The sequence below is a fragment of the Oryzias latipes genome, chromosome 16, assembly GCF_002234675.1.
Source record: "Oryzias latipes chromosome 16, ASM223467v1".
NCBI classification, from domain to species: domain Eukaryota; kingdom Metazoa; phylum Chordata; class Actinopteri; order Beloniformes; family Adrianichthyidae; genus Oryzias; species Oryzias latipes.
This window is the reverse complement of record NC_019874.2, coordinates 23,717,339-23,740,327: the sequence shown is the minus strand read 5'-3', so window position 1 is coordinate 23,740,327 and position 22,989 is coordinate 23,717,339. Positions and strand designations below refer to the sequence as shown.

Below are 22,989 nucleotides of genomic sequence, written 5' to 3'. Positions count from 1 at the left end.
GTCGCTGGAAAGAGGGAGGGAGGAATGCCTTTTTTGGGGGGGCGGGATCTTGTGACTCACCAGCAACTTCCTCAGTAGTAGGACAAAAGTAGCCGGCAAGCTGCACCCCTCTGTGCTGCAGAGTTTTCATGCTTTGCTTCCACTTTCGGCTTCTCCCATCAGGGGTCGCCACAGCGAACAAGTCGCATGGTAAATTTGGCAATGTTTTACGCCGGATGCCCTTCCTGACGCAACCTTCTCAAACCGGGCTTGGAACCGGCAGAGGTAGAGAAGGGAACAGGGAGCAGACCGGAGTCGAACCCGGGTTTCACGAATGGAAGGCGCCGCAAACCAGCACGAGCTAATGACAAGCAGATAAAACAGAACGTTTCAGAGCCGGAGAGCGACACTCCTGAGCTTTTTCTGTGAGCTGATCCCTGTGCTGACCTGAGCGGCCGTGTGCTGACCTGAGCGGCCGTGTGCTGACGGGAGGAAGGCGGCTGGATCACCACCACAGCAGCTTGGAAAGGTGCCTCCACACTTCAATCAGTCTGACTGGTAAGAAGAGACATTTTGGCTCCATCATTTTCATTGAGTAACCTGTTGATCCTAAATCAAACACAGGTGTGTATGAATATATAAGATAATCTGGGTTCTTTCAAGTCCATTACTTAGTCCTTTATGACTGAATGAAAGTATAGTTGGGGGGGAAAGGGTTTTGAGAGTAGGCTCAACCAAATATCTACAATTCCTGAAGTAGAAGTATCTGGTTGCGTGTTTAGACATTGTCTAAATTTGCTGTTGCTGTCTTTAACTTTTTCCCTTCCCTCTCATTCAGTAATTCAGTTGTGTCCCTCTGTACACTCGTAGAGTGTACAAGGCGGAGGAAATATAAATAACATCCTTCCGATGAAGAAACAGACCATATTAGCTTGTGTGACCCTCTGAACTGTGCATATGAAGGATTCAGGAGCAACTGTTTTGTCAGAGAAGTTCAAGCTGAGCTCCAAGTGAAGCCTTCACAGGACTAAGTCCCACAGGCGAAACTTGCCTCTTTTTTTCTGCAAAAGGGGAAAGTGGCAAATAGCAGTAAGAGTGTGCAATGGGTGTGTCTATGCTGTAGCGTCTGGAGTCGTGCAGCACCTCATGGTACGTGTCATTGTGATGACAGTTTGGCTCACCTGCTGGGTCATGTGGGTGCAGTGGGAGGGTGAGGTGGTCAGCCTTGACTGTAAAAAGTTTAACAGTCTGTATAACAGATAGAGGAAGAGATTGTTTTAAATCGATGCCTTTGGTTCACAAAAAGCTCTTCCTTAAGCTCTGATTGAATATAGTCTGCTGAAACAGGCAGCAAAGAAAGAACTGGGGGTTGTTCTGACATCGGTTGCAAGAGAATCCCAGAATTTTTGGGAGATTAAAAGGTCTTTCACAAACAACTTAATCTTGATTTCCAGACAGAGAAAAATTGCATTGATTCTTCATGATCTTGACCCAACTAACAAACTGCAGCATGAATAAAAAGAAATAATGTCAATGTCCTCCTCTTAAACATAAGCAATCCTTTTTCTGCAGTATAGAACATACATTTTAATCTGCTGGTTTGTCTCCAGCGTGGTAGACAAAAAGAAAATCTCCTGATCCAACTGTGAGTAGATGCAAGAGAAGATACAGCTGCAGCCTGGACATAGAAGTCAACATGGTGCTGTAGTATGCCTCTTCTAAAAGTTTTTGGTCTGAGGAGTGCTGGGGTGCTCTTGCCACCTACAGGTTTTTTTCTTACATGGTCAGTAAGGATAACCAGCAGAGGAAACACCCTTTAACTACATGTCTCTTATTCGGTTCCATTTAGCATCTGGGAAGTTTGCCTTGACAGAGCATACAGAGCTGCATAATGTCATTGTTTGCTTTTTTCCTCCCACCGCCTCCATTTCTTTGACCATGGTCACATTCTTCAGAGGTCCCAGTGTTTTCCAAAGGTTAGCTCTGCGTGGTTTTTGGACTCTGGCCAGTTCCAAAACTGCAGCAGGACTGCAACCAAATAATTTGAACTGGTTTTAGCAGCCTTTATGTGTTGGCACCATTTGAAACCTGGCCAATGGTAATGATGGAGGAGTTGGCGGTCAAGTGTTTGCAGGTGGTTTTTGAGAGCAGAATTGGAATTTGCGTTGATGTAGTCCTCTTGTGACATTGTGCAGCTGTGTGTTCCTCCATTGGCACAATTTGTGCTCGTGTAATTGCTCAGTGCCTTAAAATCCCACGTGTGGGTGTCTGATCAACAGTCCTACATCACAGAGTTTCGTTTGTCTTCAACTTCTACATAGTTTTACTCTCCACCTTCACTCAAAATGTGAAGTACAACCCAATAATCAGGTGCCTGTTTGAAAAGCTTACTTATTGAGGTCTCAGTAATAATTAGTTATAATTTTGGTGGCACTGTCTATTATCAGTACCTGCTTATCCTTGTGGAGTGTCAAAAGTTCAGGGCAAAGGCGGGATGCGGCCCGATAATTCCATCACAAGGCTTTGGTGAAGTTAAATAAGTCCGTAATGTATTAGGTTTTGGTTCTAATCTTTTTGGGGTTTTTTCTGTAAAAAAATGATTAAAGGTGCTATAACATATAAAGCTTTGAAAATCACAATAAAGATATTTTGGAATTTAAAAAAAAAAGGTGCTATGACAATAAAACCATAATGCAGTGCCCTGGATTGAACCTCCTCAAACAGCTATGAGAACAATAATATTGGTTTTGTCATTTTGTGTGTATATATATATATATATATACATATATATATATATATATATATATATGTGTGTGTATGAAAGTGTAGCACTGGAACTTCAGCATGTTTAAATTGGTTGTTATGGTAGTCAGTTCCCTCCTTGGTAGGATGTGGGGGCGCGTGGCTGGCTGTTGTAGTGTGTCTGCATTCCCTTAAAAAGGGGGGAAGTGACCTCAGATTTCCTGTGAGGGGATTGCCAGGTGCTGTAGTGTTATTGTGAGGGTCGCAAGGCTTCCTCCGTGGATGCTTTGTTGGTAAATGTCTGAAACTCTATCCCCTGAGCCAGGGCCCCAGTGGGAAGTAAAATGTCTCCTCACAATCCAGGCATCTCCTCTCACTAACTTCTTTTTAGTCTTTCCTTTCTTGCATCGCCCAGTCCATTCCAGGACTTTCTTTTAAAGAGCACATAAAATTTATATTGTCAAATAAAGAGTGTGAAGTGTAAGTGACTCTGCTTAGGGGGTAATTAGGCTTCTTTAAGCATACAATTACATGTCTGTGCTTTACTCTTACCTCAAAAGGAAAGACAGTTTCAAAGGAAAAACCAAATTGTGAGCACAGAACTGCAAATGCCTTTAACAACTCCATTTAATACAGAATAATTGCATGCCTTGAGATGTCCTTGGTCCAAGGTTTAAAGTTCCCACATTTAACAGACGTTTGGGTATGAAAATCCTGTCGATTCACTTCCCATTCTATAATGTGCCAAAAAAGCATTTGAGTCAAGCTTGGCTGTTTCCCTGCACCCTTGCCTGAAGGTTTCAAGGTAGAGCCAGAACAGAAGCATTCAGCATATACAAATGAACCAACCAGAAGGACGGAAAACCTTTCAGCAGTTATCAACTCCATCGAGTGTCCAACCAGTCAAATCTTGTTTGATAGAACAAGAATTCAGATAAACCAATCTCTATTTTTATCGACTTTTTTTATCTGTATTGTGAATAAATCTTTATCAAAAACTGTCACAGTACAGTTGCATTTGATTACTGTTTTTGATTTAATCATTTACATTTTTATGTGAAGGTAGCTGATTGATAACACAAGAACTTGTTGGTGGATGACAGAGATGGAAGCACAGACAAATTGTTGTGGGCTGTTTTTACAGTTACACACAAAGTTAAACTTTTTTTTTCCCAGTTCATAAAAATAACAGCCATGTTGTTAGTCTGTGGCTTTGTCTTAGAATAACCTACGTTTAACTGAAGCACTTGATGAGAGTGTTGAGTGAGGGGAATTTCTTCTGAGTTCAATCATAAGAATAGCAATGGGATTTTATTTCATTCTAATTCTTCTTTGCTGAGCTTGGATATATTAAAATTAAATTAAATAATCAAAGTTGACATTTTATAATGTCAACACCACATCTTTTTATGTGACAAATCTTCTTCTGGATAGGTTTTCTGGTGAGGGAAGCTGTGGTCTCTTGACCTGCGCTTACCATGGCTTCTGTCTAAAGATTGTAACTATTAAATTGCTCTGTGCAGAACATTGGCCATTGCAATCCCTTTTGAGGTTGATTTTCACTCCTACACATGACATCAAAAATCCAGTCTGCAGAAAAGCAGCAACAATCCAACACAAATCTTAAAGGTATACTTATCTGATTTGAACCCTTCTTCAAAAGGTATAAATGAGTTTCAGTTCTTTATTGTCTTTATTGTCCTTAGAAAATACTTCAAACTTTAAAAAAAAATAGGAATGTCAAAACATACTGTGTGTATTAAACTATTTCATGAAAGACCCAGAGGACTTGCAAGGCAGTCAGATCCATAGATCCTGTGTCTCTAGAGTGAATGAACCTGACCTTGCACTTTCTGAAAAGTGTCATTGAGAACTTGATGGCAAAAGGCTTTGCAATATTCAAGGTCCCTTATCCAAGTGATAAATACTGTACAACTTTCTTCTTGCATAATTCTGTTTCAAGTTATACTTCCTAATGCATCCATAAACAGAGTTGAATTGCAGTGATTTTCCAGGATGCTTTATCCATGTTGCTGGGATTTCTCTGGTGGCTCTATTACTTTTTTAAAGTGATTCATTGATATGATAATCCAATGGCCTTTATCCGATAGTTATAAAAGCAGTTATCTAAAGATGATATATCAGTTGAACATGTCCCTGGGACCTGATACTTCCCACTTCCCATCCACCTTTTATCTAATGGGGCGGCATGTAATTAAAATATGAGACCAGGGTAGCATTGTATATCCAATGTAGTCACTGTTTCTTTGTTTCAGAGTACAAATGGAGTGCAGTAGGAGCTTATTGTCTTTTTTTGTAGCTGTATTAGTTCCCACATTAGCTAAGTTAATGCTACAGCTGTCAACGCTGCAATGTTTACACAACACAAGACTGAGGAAGTTTTAAAAAATGCAGGACATTTGTGTGTAGTTCTCAGAAATATTGACTAAAAATAACTATCACGTAGGCCAGGATTGTCTGATGGTTGTATTTCCATGACCAATTAGTATATTTCTGATTACTCTGAGTTATCTGATTTTTGTGGATATGTGAACAGGCTCAGTGGTTTCTGGCCTTGGCTTTTACCCATGGAAATTTCCCCAGTCTCCCTGAAAAAGCTTAGTGATATTTTTTTCCTTGAGATGTGTTGCCTTACATCAAGGGTACAAAGACAATAATTACCAGCCTTTCTTAAAATGACTTATTTCCTAACTGAATTATCTTTTACACCCAGTCCAAATGCTCTCATTTATTATTAAAGAATGACCTTGAGTAGGTTAGGATGTCTGCATTTTTTTCACCTCATCCTTATTGTTTTGAGTAAGTTAATGTGTTGCTGATACAAATGCTGTACTTCCCAGCAGCCAAACATATATTCTTCTTCTTTAATTGGGTCATGGTGGTCTGTTAGCCTAACCCAGTTGTCTACGGTCAAAAGCTGGATGAAAACATCCAAACTCAATACAGAAAGCTGCCAATTTAAACCAGGACCACCACGGTTCTACCCACAGCACTACTGTGAAACCCCAAATCTGGAATTATTAATATTTTTTTACCCAAGTACAATAAAGCTGCTCCATCAAGACTCAAAAATAACCATGATAGATTTGTGTTTTTAGGTGACGACTCAAATTGACCAACAAGTGAGAGCTTTCAAGTCAGATTTCAACCATTTTCATCAAGCTAACATATACATAAAGATGACAAAGTGGTTTTACTTTTTGTAACCAACAAGTAAGCAACTGTTCCCTCTGGAAAATTGGAACACTGACTTAACTGGGCAAGAGTTTCAGAGCATGTGGCAACCAGTCCTGAACCACACAGTGATGCACAACAGGCCTCAAACAAGACCGCAAGCTTGAAGCTCAACCTGCCACCTTAGTGTGCACTGTAGCCGTCACACATGGTATTTCTCTTTCTGTAAAAGGGGATAATAGGTAGTTGCTCTAACTCTAATGGTAGTTGCAGTTTCTCCAAGTTATCAAGAATTACCTTTGTATGTCTTCTATTTGTCCTTTCTAAAAAAAAAAAAAAAAAAAAAAAAAAAAAAACCCTGATGCTGTCTTTTAATTCAGCTAGCTGAAATTCCAACATGACAAGGGCTGTTAGAATGACCTCACAGTCCAGGATCTGCAGTCCAGGAGCTGAGCTGATCATTTAGCCCGTTCACTTTTTTGTGTGTATTTGAATGTGTTTTGTGTTGCGCAGTGTTCCTGAAGAAAGAAAAAGCAGTGAGCTAATTCATTGGAGTGTATGAAAAGCTGCAACATGTTCTGATTTGAAGTGTACCAACTTGTCGGTGATAAGTACAAGTGTTTATTTAGTGTGCAGCTGTTGGAGAGAGCATTCCCATCTCTGGATGTAAACACTAAACATGCCTGCTCTGCTTGATGAAATTAGCTAGAGAGCAAGAATGTGTGTTTCACCATCTCTGATGTGTTCTGTTCATTAAAAGACATGCACACTTGCAGGCTGTGACTCTGAAGGGAAAGCAATCATCTCTACAATGGAGACAGGCTGAGACAAGCCAGGCTTGCTGGATTTGCTGAAGTGTGCTTTTATGACTGTTACTTAATTGAAACGCGTGTGAAAGCTTTTTTTTTTTTTTTTCCCAAAATACACTGGCTTGAACACATTTTTAAAACAAACGGGAAGGCTGTCAAAGACTCTGAAAGGAGACAGGATGCATTTAGTTTACTTGACTCCCTATTTTTGTTCACCTCTGTTGGACAGGGATTGTTCCTCATAAGGCACATCAAAGAAACCATAAATGGCAAGGTACTTCATGTGGCTTTAAAAGGGCGTCAGCTCCTCCTTGATAAGATTACACTCAATGAAGAGACACTAAAAAGAAATGTTGTTGCTTCTTTAGATGAAGTAAGAACTAGAACAAGAAAAAGGGAGAAAGAGGAGGAGGGGCTTGATCTCACTGTTAATGCCTTTGAGGGCATCTTTAACAGGTTATCAAAGGAAGATGACATTCAGGACAAATCCAAGTCTACATGGCGTTTTCGTTTTAACTTTGTTTGACCTTTCTGTCTTGGTTTTTGTGAATCTGCAAACATTTTAACAGCTATTTAGACCAAACATGCTCAAGGGGTGAAGCGTTCTGGGGTTTTCTCCTTCTATCATCCATTATGTCCTTTTTGTCCATTATTTCCTATTGTCCATTTATTGAGGCTGCTGCAGGAAAGCATGTATTTACTTATTGGCAGATTTATTTCTTTTCAGACTTTGAAAAAACTCTGTTTTTTTAAAGCAATATAGACTTGCATGAAGTTGGTTCAAAGACAGATGTGCAGAAATGACAGAAAAACTGCGTCAACCTAAAGCAATTTATTCCAGTAAGCATGTCTTCGGAAAAATGTTTCTCTTTTCTGACATGCCAAAGGAAACAACACATAAACACATAGCCATTCGTAGATGTAAACTTTTGCAGTCAGCCAAAACTTGTGGGCTGTATTAGTTGGGGATTGGGTGATTATTATGTGGCTTCCCTGATGCAGCATGTGCATCTTGGGCTGTCAGCCAAGTACCTACAGAGAGTGTGCTTAACTTTATTATTAACATCATGTGCGCACAAAGCGCTGCCTTGTCTAAACAGATGCTTTTGAATAGACACAGCTATAGGCTCAAACGAGACAGGGGCATTTACACTTAATTTCTAATTTTGGATATTTTACTTTACAAACTTTTGAAACTGGCATGACTGGGCCAGAGAAAAGGAAATAATCTTCTGATCAACCTTGTGTTTTGACTTTCTTGTCTTAAATGTTCAGTTTCAAATCCAGTGTAGGCAATGCAAAGGAGATCAATGCAGGCCAGACAGTGAGCATAGAATCAGAGGGCCAATGACACAAGACCTATGACTTCATTGTGGAAGTATTCAACCCCCCCTTTACCAACCCCTATCCCTCATCCTGTCCCATGATTTCTCCATGCTGGTGAAAGGAAACAGTTTATGGTTGGTAGAAAGAGCAAAATGAAAGAAAAAAAATGTATTAAGTGCGTCTAAGACTCTGCACTGATGATGATCAGTTACATCTTGACTGGTGTGTTCAGATCAGAAAAGTACATCTTTACACTATTGAGTCACATGGAGTCTTGAAGCGTTTCCACTTGCACAGCTGGAACCGGTAAATGTGGCAGAGCCATATGTCATTGCATTTCCTTGTATGATACATACATTTACACTTCACTTGATTGATGAAGAGTCTGTGGAGCCATGACAAGAACCTTGTGGCTTCAGTGAACTTTGCTTTGTTTGTGTCTGTTTTTTGTTCTGCTCTGTTCACACATCCCTGTGGGCCAGGAATTCTCCTATATAGGAAGAAAGATCAGGACAAAGGCAGAATTAGGTCAGACAAAAGCTGTGGTTAATAGATTGAACACGATAGGCAGTTCTGCATTGGTAAACAACATAATTCAGCAGCATTATCAGTGTTTAGCAAAACACCTGTTTTCACATTGCTGCTCTCTTAAACAATGTAAACTGGAACTTTGCATTTTGTCACTGATAATAAATTAAGTTGGGAAGATGAATGGTGTTTTGAATGGGTGCATGATAAAGAGATCCCCGCATGTGACACTCTGAGATAAGAACTTGACAGATTACCACTCTTTGCAAAGTCAAGTAACTAGCTGTAGGAATTCTAAAGTTACAGATATTCTCTAGACTTAGATAATTTCCCATTTACATGCAATGCATTTCCTTAATCAGGTGGTAACTGATCAAAATACTTACTTACAAGCGAAGCTTCACCCTGCGATGGACTAACAAACTGTCCTGCTTCAGCATCCCTTCAGAAGATTGCTAAAATGGATGTTGAAGCTTCACTAGTGAGTTATCAGACGTTGAAAAGAGACTATTTCCACTACTACAGACTTTTGATCTTGTTTTTTTTTAAATAATATTTTTCTGAATGAAATCAAACTTCCGTAACGACCCACTCCGATCATCTTTTGAGCTTTTCTTAAAGCGCTCCCAGTGTGATTACGTCATTTCTGACCAAAACCTGTGTTGTTTTCCAGGACATAGTTTCTACAGAGCGTCGGTAAGTCAGTAGAAATTTGCATGAGTTGTGGGTGGGACCAGTAGTGCACAGTAGCCCCTCCCCCTCCCTTTAATTACCCATTGCAGAGAGTTTTCTGTTTAGCTTACAGCCTCTCACACCTAACATTACTGGTACAACAATAATGGTGAGCAATATTGGAGCTGTCCAGCTGTACAGTTTTTCGCCAGATGCCAGATCGTAAGAGGAAAACAAAGACATACATGGATCTATTTGTCTGCATGTGGATGCATCAGATGCCCAACATATTTTCTATGTAATAATAGTCTTTTTTAGAGGGCAATTTTGATTTTAATTTTATTTTTAATGTTTGTCCTCCATCATCAGAAAACAGGCATAAGAACATTTGAAAAACACCAAAAATACATTTTTTTTTTTTCACAAGAGCGGATCTTTCAGGCTTTATGATATACTATACTTAATTTGCCATTTTTCCAAGAGTGGAAGAGGAACTCCCACATGTTAATACTTCTTGTGGAACTCCAAAGGAAAATGTATCTATGTCTGAAACTTGATGCTTTTGCCCTCTTTTGAGGGATGAAACCATGAAAATCTAATTTTATCTCTCCTTCATGGTAAAGGTGACTGTAAGGTGCGTGATAGCTCCTGGTTGTGAGGCTGAAATATGATTAGACAGCTTTTGTTTTAATCTTTTTTGTTTTTAACCATTTTACCTTTAAGCATGTATTTTATTCAGATATAAACCTGTGTTACAAAAAATAAAGGTCTTGTAAGGCATCGTGTTTTCAATCAATTTTGTCCTAGTATGCAAATAGAAAAATACAAACAAACAAGCTAATTCAATACATTAGTAAACAGCTTCAAATATGCTATTAATTTCAACTAATTATTGAATTGACTGACAACTCTGCAATTAATTTAATAGCTGCCAATTTACGAGAAGGGAAGTGAGGCATCATAAATATCAGTAGTAAATAAACTAGAAACCCTCATTAGAAGGTCTCAAACAAACCACAGGGAGGGAATGCTCTGACTCCCTATGGGTTTTATTTATTTATTTATTTTATTTTTTTTGCACATGCAGGTTAAACAGATTGCCAGCTGTGTTTATTTTTGTATTTATTGGTACCCCCCCCCCCTTCATACCTGCTTATGCATTATACTGTCTGTGTGTGGTGACTTCAACAACCACCTGCACATGTGTGTTTTCATGGCTTTGTCCTTCTGCAGAAGCATGTCAACGTGTTTGGACATAATATGGTTGTTTTTCATCCTTGTGCAACCATCCTTCTGACAAATCCCAGATATGGCTCTGTTAGGGGTAACAGGATGAGGCAAACTCTCTTTGGACTCTGTTATCGACCTCATGCTGGAGGAAGGGGTCACTTCCCAGCAGGAAATGGACATGAATTTAGTTCTCAAACTAAGTACCAGATTAAAGGGGGGAAGAGTTCTTTTTTATAATGAGAAAAAGGGAAAAGATGTTTGAGAAGCTAAACATATGCACATCTGTTTTTACGTTTTTGGTTTAATGCTGTGTGATTTTATGGTTTGATGACTGAAAAAAAACATTCTATAATAATACGCATTTTGCGGTGTAGTTCTCAAGTTTATTTAGACAAGTTTAATCTGCTTTTAACATTTAAACCAAAGGCTATACGCGTAAAACCAAAATCCTTTAAAATCCTGTGATGAGTATAATTTTTTGTTAGCATAACAAATGTTTTTCCTAATAAAATTCTAGGCTGTACCCTCACAGGGCTATTCATGAACAAATTAGAGTAGTGCCTACAAAGGTTTATAGGGAGGACTCTATTTACTGGTTACCATGGAGATGCATTAGAAAATGGAAAAAAAAAATCATTACAATACTGAAAATTACTTCCAAGCTATTTATTCCAGCCAGTTCACATTTGGCAGGTACCCCTCCATTTTTTTTAGCTAACGTAATACATTTTCAGTTTCAGTCATGAACCCAACCTTTGAGGGTTAAGAGTCAAGGAATGCTGATGGTTTTGATGCTGCTGTGGTTGTGGAAAATAATTTGTGCAGCTGCCTTTCGGAATGTGGAGTTTTCTAGTTTATAAGGTGTAAAAGCTTTTAAAGCCCAACTGAGCACACGTGAAGAGGAAATAATCACCTGTGTCTTAAAATTAGACTCTACATTTTGATGATGGGATTTGTGATTAAACTGAGAAAGAAAGCGTTCTTGTGTGGACAGTGATCTTGGGGTCAGATGGCATAAGTGCAGCCACGCGCTGTGAACTGAATGAGTTTGAAATAATTGCTCACATCTGTGGCTGCATGTTGCACAAGTGTGGCATGCTCACAATGCTGAGTGTGCAGTTCGAGAAGCCTTGAGTTAATCTCTTGATGCCCTGGCTAGTTATGCTGACTGAGAAGCATTAAGAGACCACCTGGGAACCACCAGGCTTCTCCAGAGCCACTTTGTGTTGTGGGGATCACAGTCAAGTCTTTGTGAATGACTAATAACCCTGAACTGCTGGGTCAACAACAAAGGTCAACAAAGGACATTTTTTAACTAAAATGTTTATGCATTTATTATTTTGTACCTCTAGTCCACTCCAAAAAGGATAACTTTTTTTCCCTCCTTGTTTTGAATTTGGGCACAGCTTGTCTATGTTGGCCAGTTTTGCACACCTCGCACAAAAAATAGCATACAGTTTTGAACAACAATTTGTTTTTGCCCTGTTAGGGCAGAATGGAAGATGATGGAATGAAAGTGGGAAGAAGTTTATTATGAAATAAAAGATAATCAAAAATCCTTTCAAGCAAGTGAAGAGACCTCAAAAACAAAGTAGTTCTGTTACTTAAACTGATTAAAACTACAAGTAGAATTAAAGCTACAAGTAGCATTTAGCGGGCCCGAGCACGTGCGACCGCCTGGCACGAGCGACCGCCCCGTGAGCAACGCCTTGTTCGAGCCATTCTCTTTGTTCTTTCTTGTTCTTTTCTGGAGCTCCAAGCTAATGTTAACATGACAGCAGCCTGTGGGGGGTGGGGGTGGGGGGGGGTGGGGGGAGAACTGTATTCTGTTGCTTGTTGTTTTCAGTTTGAGAAACAATCAATGATGATAATTGCCATCACTGTCCCTAAGGATGAGAACAATTGAACTCTTCTAATTTTTACTACAATATTTAGACAAGTGTCAGCTATGTCTGATAACTTGGTTAATTAGCTGGACTGGGATCTTACAAAGTGCAGGTGGTTTGATGTCCAGTGTGATGAGTCTGTGGACAGCAGCAGTACAAACTTTTGGAGTCCACAAGAGAAGAACTCTTGACACAACTGCCCTAACAGACAACTACAAGAGGAGTTGAAATGTATAACATGGTGAAGGAATTTTTGTGCAGAAAAAGGTACCTTTAGAAAAGCTGGTAGCAGTGACTGCAGACAGGGCTCCTGCTATGATCAATAGAAAAACGGGTTTCATCACTCACTGTAAAGCTGACCCAGACTTCCCAAAATGTCTTCATTACTGCTGCGTCATTCACCAGTAGGCCCTATGTGCAGAAGTGATTGGCTCTAGACACATGATGACTCCTATTGTGAAATCAACTTCTGCTGCAAAGCAAAACGGCACAGGATTTTCAAGGTGCTATTGGAGGAGCAGTCTGCTGAATATGGTTAATATGAATATGGTAAATCTGAACTCGCAGTTTGACTGATATTACTGGAAAACTAAATCACTTGAACTGTGATCTGCAAGGCAATGGCAAAACTATATTTTTCATGGAACAGCCTGCAGTGTTCCTTGTGGGGATCTTTTCTGTCAGGGCTTGGTCGGTGGTTGTTGCTGCAGTTGTCACACTTGCTGGGGCAGCTGGAGTTTAACTTTGCAGCCTCACGGCTGTGAAGTGGACCACGTTGATGTTCCAGTCAGGGTGGTTACTGTGGGGATGTTCCTATGACGAGATTTATAGAAATTTCTCTATGATTAAAAATAGACGAGAGTTATTTCATGAAGACACATATATGCACTAACATTAAAAAAGTGTTTATGTGACCTCAGAACATGGACATTGTAGGGAATCGAACCCCATCCCAGTAACTGGGAGTACCATTACCAATGTCTTTTGCTTTTTTTGAGGTCACATGGCAAGGAAAGCAAAACCTGCATCATGAATAACTAGGCCATAGGAATGCAATAGATACATAAATTTCAATTACTTTCTAAAGTACTTTTTAAGTACTTCGAATATGTTTGTACATCAGATGGTTTGAAATTTAGAAATATGCAAAAAAAAAGCATTTTGATTCTTTACTCAATTGCTAACTACAGAAAAAAAATGTAAATTTGTAATGCCTAATATGTATTCAAGATGCAGGAAAAGAAACCACATTTCCATAAAGTCAGAGGATTGTGACTTAACAGAGATAAAAATGTCGCAGATGCGTCATTTCTCCCCGCCTCCTTCGCCACAATAACTGACACCAGCATGTATTTAGTTCAACATTTGACGTTTTACATTAAGTCAGATGTTTGTGACTTAACAGAGATAAAAATGTCGCAGATGCGTCATTTCTCTCCGCCTCCTTCGCCACAATAACTGACACCAGCATGTATTTAGTTCAACATTTGACGTTTTACATTAAGTCAGATTTTTGTGACTTAACAGAGATAAAAATGTCGCAGATGCGTCATTTCTCCCCGCCTCCTTCGCCACAATAACTGACACCAGCATGTATTTAGTTCAACATTTGACGTTTTACATTAAGTCAGATGTTTGTGACTTAACAGAGATAAAAATGTCGCAGATGCGTCATTTCTCCCCGCCTCCTTCGCCACAATAACTGACACCAGCATGTATTTAGTTCAACATTTGACGTTTTACATTAAGTCAGATGTTTGTGACTTAACAGAGATAAAAATGTCGCAGATGCGTCATTTCTCCCCGCCTCCTTCGCCACAATAACTGACACCAGCATGTATTTAGTTCAACATTTGACGTTTTACATTAAGTCAGATGTTTGTGACTTAACAGAGATAAAAATGTCGCAGATGCGTCATTTCTCCCCGCCTCCTTCGCCACAATAACTGACACCAGCATGTATTTAGTTCAACATTTGACGTTTTACATTAAGTCAGATGTTTGTGACTTAACAGAGATAAAAATGTCGCAGATGCGTCATTTCTCCCCGCCTCCTTCGCCACAATAACTGACACCAGCATGTATTTAGTTCAACATTTGACGTTTTACATTTAGTCAGATGTTTGTGACTTAACAGAGATAAAAATGTCGCAGATGCGTCATTTCTCCCCGCCTCCTTCGCCACAATAACTGACACCAGCATGTATTTAGTTCAACATTTGACGTTTTACATTAAGTCAGATGTTTGTGACTTAACAGAGATAAAAATGTCGCAGATGCGTCATTTCTCCCCGCCTCCTTCGCCACAATAACTGACACCAGCATGTATTTAGTTCAACATTTGACGTTTTATATTAAGTCAGACGTTTGTGACTTAAAAGAGATAAAGATGTCCCTTTCTCCTTCGCCACAATCATCAACAGTCACTTACATGTTTAAAACGACAAAGAATCCCATCATGATCACTAAAGTATGTTTGTACAACTGTACATTCGACTTTATATTTTGTTGTTTTTAAGTACACATGATCGATTATCGTATTTTTTAACGTTGTGTTTTCAGAAACCAGTTGAATAAAACCTTTATGTGCCATGAAATCAGTTATTGTCTTCGAGTTTACTAGATTGTCATTGAAATCACCCATTATAGCAATGGTATCACCCAGGGGCTCCAACAGATCGACTAATTTCTTAAGGTTCTCTCTAAATAATGAAATGGCATATGATGGTGGACGATACAGAACTGCCACGACTATGTTCGATTTAATAAATCTGTGCACTAAACATTCAATATCTACACTTTGTACCTCTACATGTTCAAACAGGATATTTTCAACGGTGTACATTCCAACACCACCATGTTTTAAGCCTTTAATGACATTCAGTCTAGGATCTACTCCACTATAAGACAGTGAGCGTGGCATACTATAAAAATTGTAGCCACTGATGTTCAATGCATCAGTAAAAGGGGCATTTGGAAGCCATGTTTCAGTTACAGCTATGCAGTTAGCATGTAACTGTTTTGTGCACAAAGCTAAGTCCTTTACATGCCACTCTAAATTTTGCACATTCATAAGGAAAATGCTAAAGTCACATGAACTAGAAGTGAGATTTTCTTTATTTATTAGATATTGAGGCATGTTTGCCACATATTCAGAAACTGTTTTGTTACAATAAATGGCCTGTTCCTTAAAATCTTGAATAATTAAACCAGACAAACTTGTTACGCGGCTTAATGCAACATAAGCCTGCCCAGGAGCAAAGGTTTTTTTCAAAGACACAACAACATTATCAATGGTAAGACCCTGAACTTTATGAACAGTACAAGCCCAAGCAAGTTTTAGAGGAAACTGACGTCTCAGACCACCTCTTCCTGTGAGTCGTTCCTCTTCTGGAACAATGGCTACAGAACCTGAGACAAGCCCTGGATGATTTTCATACTGTTTCTTCCGTTGTCTTCCAATGTCTTTATTATCAAAATTCACAAAAACAATTTGTGGAAAGTCAGAGTTTCTATAGACAATATCAGTCACAATTCCACATGCACCATTGACAAGACCATCTGCCACATCAACATTTTTACAAAGCATGACACGTGCATTTTTCCCCAAAAGAAGTCTTCCTGCTAAACAAGTATTGTTAGCGTTTGAATGATTACCACTTAGTAACACTTGTCTACCTGTTTCCTTACAATTTACATAATCTTGAGCTTTAATAGTTACATAATCTGGACAGGATGAATGTAGATGGGTTAAATTATGTTGATTTACTTGACCATTAGTTGGGAAAATATGTAAAGCAGCGCTGCCTTCTCCCGTTTCACGTGACTTCAATTGTTGGATATCACTTTTTAACATTTCAGTACCTTTGCATCGTGTCCTAACTCTGCCGAGTAATTTGGCAAATTCCTGATCTTTTTGGCGTACAATGGTTTCCAGGCAAACAATTTTAAACACACCACACCAAAGATCCATACCCACATTTTCTACATACAATGGTTTTCCTCTCACTGGAGGTAATTGAAAGAAATCCCCAACTGCAATAATACAAACATTTCCAAACAATGCAGAGTTACCAGTTTGCTTTATTTGCCTCAGACGCCCATGAATATATGCTAATAAATTATGATCTACCATGGATATTTCATCAATTATCAAAATCTGTAAACTGCTGTAAATGGCACGTAAAGAATTTAATTTTTCCTCACCCAGTGGTGTGTAAGGTAAGCGGACATCTTTACCAATACAGAAAGTGTTGTGTATAGTACTTGCTCGTACATTAAACGCAGCAATTCCTGTGGGAGCTGTCAACAAAACACAGATGTCATCTACATGACGACAAAGAGGAGACAATAGTCTATTTGATTCATATTGTATTGCTTTAATTAGGTGAGTTTTACCAGTCCCTGCACCTCCTGTTATGAACAGGTGGAATGGTTCTGGCTTTTTTCCCAAAACCTTTTCCACACACCATTTTCTCACTTGGTAAAAAATATCCATCTGAATTTCATTTAAAGAGCGAATTAAAGCCAAGCCATCACTACGAGGCATTTTTGTTTTATTCAGTTGAAAGAAATGGCTATGTTGAGCTGAAACTCTTAAATCAGGAATATCAAATTCCTGTTCATCATCTACACTTTTTTGGTTCTGCAACAACTCTTGACACTCAAGTCTTTCCAATTCTTGCTCAGGGCATAATTCACACCAGCCATCTTCAACTACACCAGCATTATCTATCCCTTGCTGAGCATTAACCAATTTATCACCATCAATTTCAAATTTACTTCTGTTTAATGTTACCACGGACTTTACCAACTGCAGACCTGAATTACCAAGTCTTATCGTGCCCTTATGAAAAAAGTCTTGATACGTTTCAAAACCTTGAGGTTTCAGCTGGCTATCGCTGTAGTATGGCAAAAACAACTGCAGATTGCTTTGATAAAACAGTTCAGGCTGTTTTGTTTCAGAGAACTTAACGTAACGTACAACAGCAGGTTGTGTGCGGGTTCTTTTCACAACATATCCAGTGTTGTTGTTCAACTTTATTCGCTTAGCAGCACTTTCATTTTTTGACAACACACGAAATTCGGAAGCAAATACTGCTAAACACATTGAAGGAAAATCATCACTCTTAGGTCTGTTCTTATATCTATCCACAATGCTTGTCATCCACATATCATCTGTACTAACAGAATGCTTTGATGCTTTTTCTTTTAGTACTTTTAACGGTAAACTCATTTTAACAGTATTTTCACCAACAGGAAGAAACACAACTTTCCGAGAGCACTCTTTCAAATGTGCATTTGTCAGTCTATAAACACTTTCTTGAGCAGATACATCTCTGTTGTGCAAATATGTACTGCCTAATGTTTTTAGACTCTCTTTGGCAGAAGCATTTCCATCCCTGCTTGCTTCCTTTTGTGCACACTGCAATAATAAACCCATTTCCTTCTCTGATTTAGAGATGTAAGAAATGATGTACACAACACATGCATATGCGTCGACAACAAACTGTATATCCATATTAGCATTCCAGCATTTTAACAGTGGCTTGCTATATTGATTAATCCAAACTTCATTGATCTGACGTTTCAGCACAACATGGGTTTTCCGAGCACAACAGTTATATGCAGTTTCAAATGTGCTTTGGTTTAACCCAACAGATCCAAACAAATCTTCAACATTGTCATAAGTTGGCCCATCAGCTGAGAGAGCAGCTTTAATGTGTGCAATCAATGCAGAAGCCTCTTTTTTCTTCAATTGCTGTGTCTGTGCATTTTCTTTACAGTTGCAAGACTCTTTCTCTGATAACACACATTGACAAGACTGTGTCTCTTCAGCACTTGTGCTACGTGATATGAACGTACGTGCAGAAGGTGGTCTAGGAAAATTAAAACGACACACAGTTCCTTTTTTTTTACATGTTTTCGCATGTGTTTCAGAGTGTTTTTGCACAGATGTAACAATTTCCAGTAAGTCAATATTTGATGGTAACTCACAAGTCACATAACGATCAATAAATGCAATCACTTCAGCATCTGTATTTCTGTCAATTACAGGTGCATCCTCTATCCAAAACAGGCAATGAAGATGTGGTGAGCCTCGTTGCTGAAACTCCACCCTATAAAAAAAATCCTTAATTTTTCCTATAGGACATGCAGGCGACATAAGAACCTCTTTCAGAAAACAATGCCAACGAAAATCAAACATCCGAGCAGCAGTGACAGGATTACGACGCAAAAGCTCACATCTGTCTGCCCATTCCAACTGCTCCACAGTTTCAGTTCTACCTTCGTGCTTCAGAATGCAGGAAAGTAAATTCTTCCACCGCATATCAGCTGAAGAAAATGAACAGAACCATGTGGGGATTCCAAGCTGCCTCACACAAGCCATGAGGTCTTTCTGGGCCGCCTGCCAAAATGCTGGCGTACCTCTGATTGGTTTTAAAAATCTGTACCCATCATCAAATTCCAACATCCTTTTAATAGAATCATCACTATTCAACAACTCTCCAGTAACTACTCGTTTATTTTTAAAATCATACTTACCTTTTCTTACTGCAATCGAAACATTTGAAACGACCTTTTCTAATTCTGTCATATATTGGGCAAAAAAAATATATTCCACATTTTGTGCAAAACGACAATCAGCATTAAGAATCCTGTTGTTAAAATATCGTGATAGAGTTAAAGGATGTTGTCTTCCATCATGAAATGTTGGTCCACCCTTAGGAAACAACACAGGAAAACATTTAGCCTCATTTGTAATATCGGACAACAACTTCACCGGACTATTGCCTTCAGCGGGAGCTACATTCAAAATGTGATCAAAATATTGATCCAAAGCCTCTTGACCAATGTCTACTGGCATTAGACAAGTGTCCTGGAACATGCAATGCTGCTGTCTATCATGCAGAAGTTCATCTCCTAAAACATTTGAATCGTCAACATTTGCAGTGCATTCAACATCTTTTTCTACCACATCAGATGTTTCTTTACAAAAACCATTAATCCAATCATTATTAAATTTCACGTTGTTATAATAAGAATTATGGCTTTGTAAAAACTGTAAAGCCTGCTTAACACGTTCCGAATCAACATACTGATATTCATAATGTCCTTTATAAGTAAGCTTCCGTTTTAATTTCACAGGCACAAGAGAACCCTCAATAGACATGCGTGGTAACAAATAAGTTGTTTGTTCAGTATTTGCAGGAACACAAGTAATTATTACTTGTGTTCCTGCAAATACTGAACAAACAACTTATTTTTGTTCAACCCACAAAACACTCCAAAACAACCCACAAAAACAACCCACAAAACACTCTTGTCAGTGTTAAATCTCACTTTTAGAATGTGTCTGATTGATTATATTTCAGACAAAACACGTTATTTCTGGTGGTTTATTATGGAATGAACAGACATGCAATCCAAATGAAAACATTTTTACATTAAATAACCATACAGGGCATGCAATAACTCTCATTTATTTCAGAGTACAGTACATGTCATTTCTATAATGGGTAACTGATATGGGTGATATCAGCGCTTATGCCGTCTTTCCAGCTCGCTGGACGTGTGTACCGTAAACTGTGATGTAAACGCGCATGCAAAGAGTCAGTGACGGCTGGCGTGACCGCACTTCCACAGATGTCGGCTCACTTGACCGCGATTGGATAGACTACAAAAAAACGATCTCTGAAACGGATAGAAACTTGTTGTTTGTCGATCAGAATCGATTCTACATGTCATTTTGTACGTTTGTGTCCGTTTAAAAAGAAAATTCGTCGGTTGGTTTGCTTTAAAAAGTCTTTAAAACTTACGTTCGCATCATAATGGAAGCGATCACTCCCGGTTCAACGAAGTAAAAGGTCAAATTATTTACGTTCGTCTTATCGATTTTAAACAACTTTTACGGTTTTTTATTCAATAAAATTGATTATCAGAAGGTGAGTAGTCATTGTGGCCATGTAAAAAAGGTTCGATGGTCGATTTAAAGTAACGGTTCGTTTACAAGTCGCGGGGAAATTCAAAATGGTGGTGACAAACCTACAGTCAAACTGAAGGCGTCCTGGTGCGGCGCGTCTAACCGGGTCGAGTTCTTCTCACTGGGGGTCCGGTAGTCTTCCTTGCTGGTCAGGGGCGTCGAAGATCGAAGTGTAGAGGAAATGAGGAAGTTCTAAAAAGAACTGATTTGCTCAAATTCGGCAGGCTTTAGCAAAATACTCTGTGGGGTGTGATTCTCCAGTCGTCCAGCAGGGGTCGAGCAGAGGGACGGCTGAGATGAATACACCCTGAGATCAATGTCTTGACCAGCTGCTTCACTCATGGTTTCCCAGCATGCCTTTTATCGTTCGTATTTGATGAAGTAGGTTGATTACATGTTATTGTTTTCATGAAATAATAGATGTTCTACTTCGTTTAGTTCCGTATGTATGTGTAGAACATTTTATAGTAATTATTGTATTGATCATTAGTCCGTTAGGGAACATTCTGGCTGTTGGGTTTCTGCCCCATTGGCATGAGTTCTCCCATGGACCAATCAGACAGCTCCGTTTTTAGTTTGATTCCAAAGGGTTAAAATCTAATAAAATTACATTCCAATCCCAAAGTGGTGGTGTGTTGTCTTCTTTGTGTTATGTCTGTGTTAAAAAAATGTTTTGTGGGTGATTCTGTTAGATAATTCTCACAAGAAACTTTTCCCAATCAGGGGTTGTGACGTCATTGCTTCAGGCAAGCAGGGATGAAAGCCTGAGCTAGCGACGGGTTGAAGATTTTTGTGAAGACCTGGGAGAGTTGATCCGCGCAGGCCCGCAGAACCTTTCCGGGAACTCCATCAGGTCCAACTGCTTTCCTGGGGTTTACCCTGCTGAACATCCGTGCCATCCGTGCCACGTCCATAAAGGCATTGTTTTTATATTTAGAGCTCTAAGCAACCAAACAGTTGTCTATATAAAAGAGCTTTTACAATTGTGCACTTTTAGCAGGCTGAAAAATTATCTTTTTAAAATTGCCATTTCAAATTTGGGTTTTAAATTTTGTGTTCCATTTTTCTGTGCTTGTATTGGAAGGATTTGTTATTATTTTGTTTAAAAGTGCTACATATTGTATATACACATAATTTATTTAGAGAAATTTGCTATACGTTGTGTTTTTTGGTTTTGTAGTTTAATTTCATTGGATTTATATTAAGGAAAAGAAGTTGCAGCATTGATTAAAAAAGGATAAAAGAGACATTTACTGTCTAAGTCTTATGTTACATCTGTAGAACTGTACTGAGAGTTGGGTTTTGTTTTGGAGCACATTCATATGTTTTGTTTGTAAAAAAAAAAGATAAAATATTAGGTTAATTGCATTTTACATGACTAGAAAAGCAATGATTATTCATAAAAATCTATGAAAGACATACAAAACAAATGAAAAAGCAGTCTGCCCTCCCTCTTGTGTCTAAACTCTTGTCACCTCACTTCTGGGTTAGTTAGCATATGAACTGGCAGCTGGTGTGTGTGTGTGTGGGGGGGGGGGGGGGGGTGAAATTTGACTCCAGCAACAGGGATGATTGAGGAGCAGGCTGCAGCATGAGGAAAAGACTTAAGCATGTAAGAGGAAATGACATCCTACAGTTGACCAGTTCATTTTATATCTGTAAAGAATATTCAAGAAGCATTTAGACATGTTCAGCTATATGCGTGTGAAACTTGGTGTGGATATTTGAAGCATAAGTAATTTTAAAACACACTTGTTTGGAGTCCAGACGGAAAAAGCACAGGTTTTGGGATGAATCAGGATTTTTTTAAAATCATCTGTTTCACCTGGACTTCTGAAAAAAATATGGAAGGCAGCAAACACAGATCCCTACATTTGAAAAAATAAATGGTGTTGATATATGATGATTAAGTTATGAAAAAAAATAGGTGTTTGTAGTTTTGCCTAAAAAGACGTTTTCGGACCTTTTTGGATGTAATGCTCTCTAAGATGTCACCTGTAACTTCAATCATTCTGAATTTTTTTAGGAAGCAGTAGCACATAAATGCCTATGAAAGTTGAATTCTTGGTGCTGATAACCTAAACAGAATTTATGCTAAAAATCTTTGTTCAGTCCAAAATTTCATTAAAAAAATCAAGTGATGAAGTTTCTCGTAGACCCTATAGTGTTACATATCAAAGCTGGAGGTTATTAAAGGCATCTAATTCTGAAATCTCAGCTTCCTGAGACAAACGGCTGATTTATAATAAATTTCTATTATTTGGGTGCACATAATCGACCACTTCCTGTTACGCAGGCACCGTCAGGTGTACACCCATGAAACTTTACATGATGAGAGAGGACCCTTCTGAGTATCTCCAGTTTTAATTTCATGCACATCGGACAAAGCAAAGAGAAAATACAGGGCAGAATGTGCCCAATGCAATAACTAGGTGGCGCTATAGAGCTCGTCCAAGATTGTCATATCCATGGGTTCAGAATAGAAGCTTCATCATATCCATTGAATTTCAGTGAGATTGGACAAGGAATGTGCACGTGAGAGCAACTTTTGTGTGCATAGCGAGATGCCCAACTTTGCCGCTCTGTCACGACCACACCCCCGCATTGAAAGTTATGGTTTTTTGTCAGAGTAAACTTC

At 38.9% G+C, this 22,989-nt stretch overlaps 1 protein-coding gene across 1 annotated transcript in view; it reads left to right on the top strand.

Annotated features, from left to right (window-relative positions):
• Window positions 1–249: 249 nt before the first annotated feature.
• Window positions 250–22,989, top strand: part of fhl3 (four and a half LIM domains 3) — a 53,641-nt gene continuing 30,901 nt past the window's right edge. The window contains exon 1 of the mRNA XM_004078300.4: window positions 250–537. The gene's annotated coding sequence lies outside the window, so the exon portion shown is untranslated. The remainder of the gene's footprint in view (window positions 538–22,989) is intronic.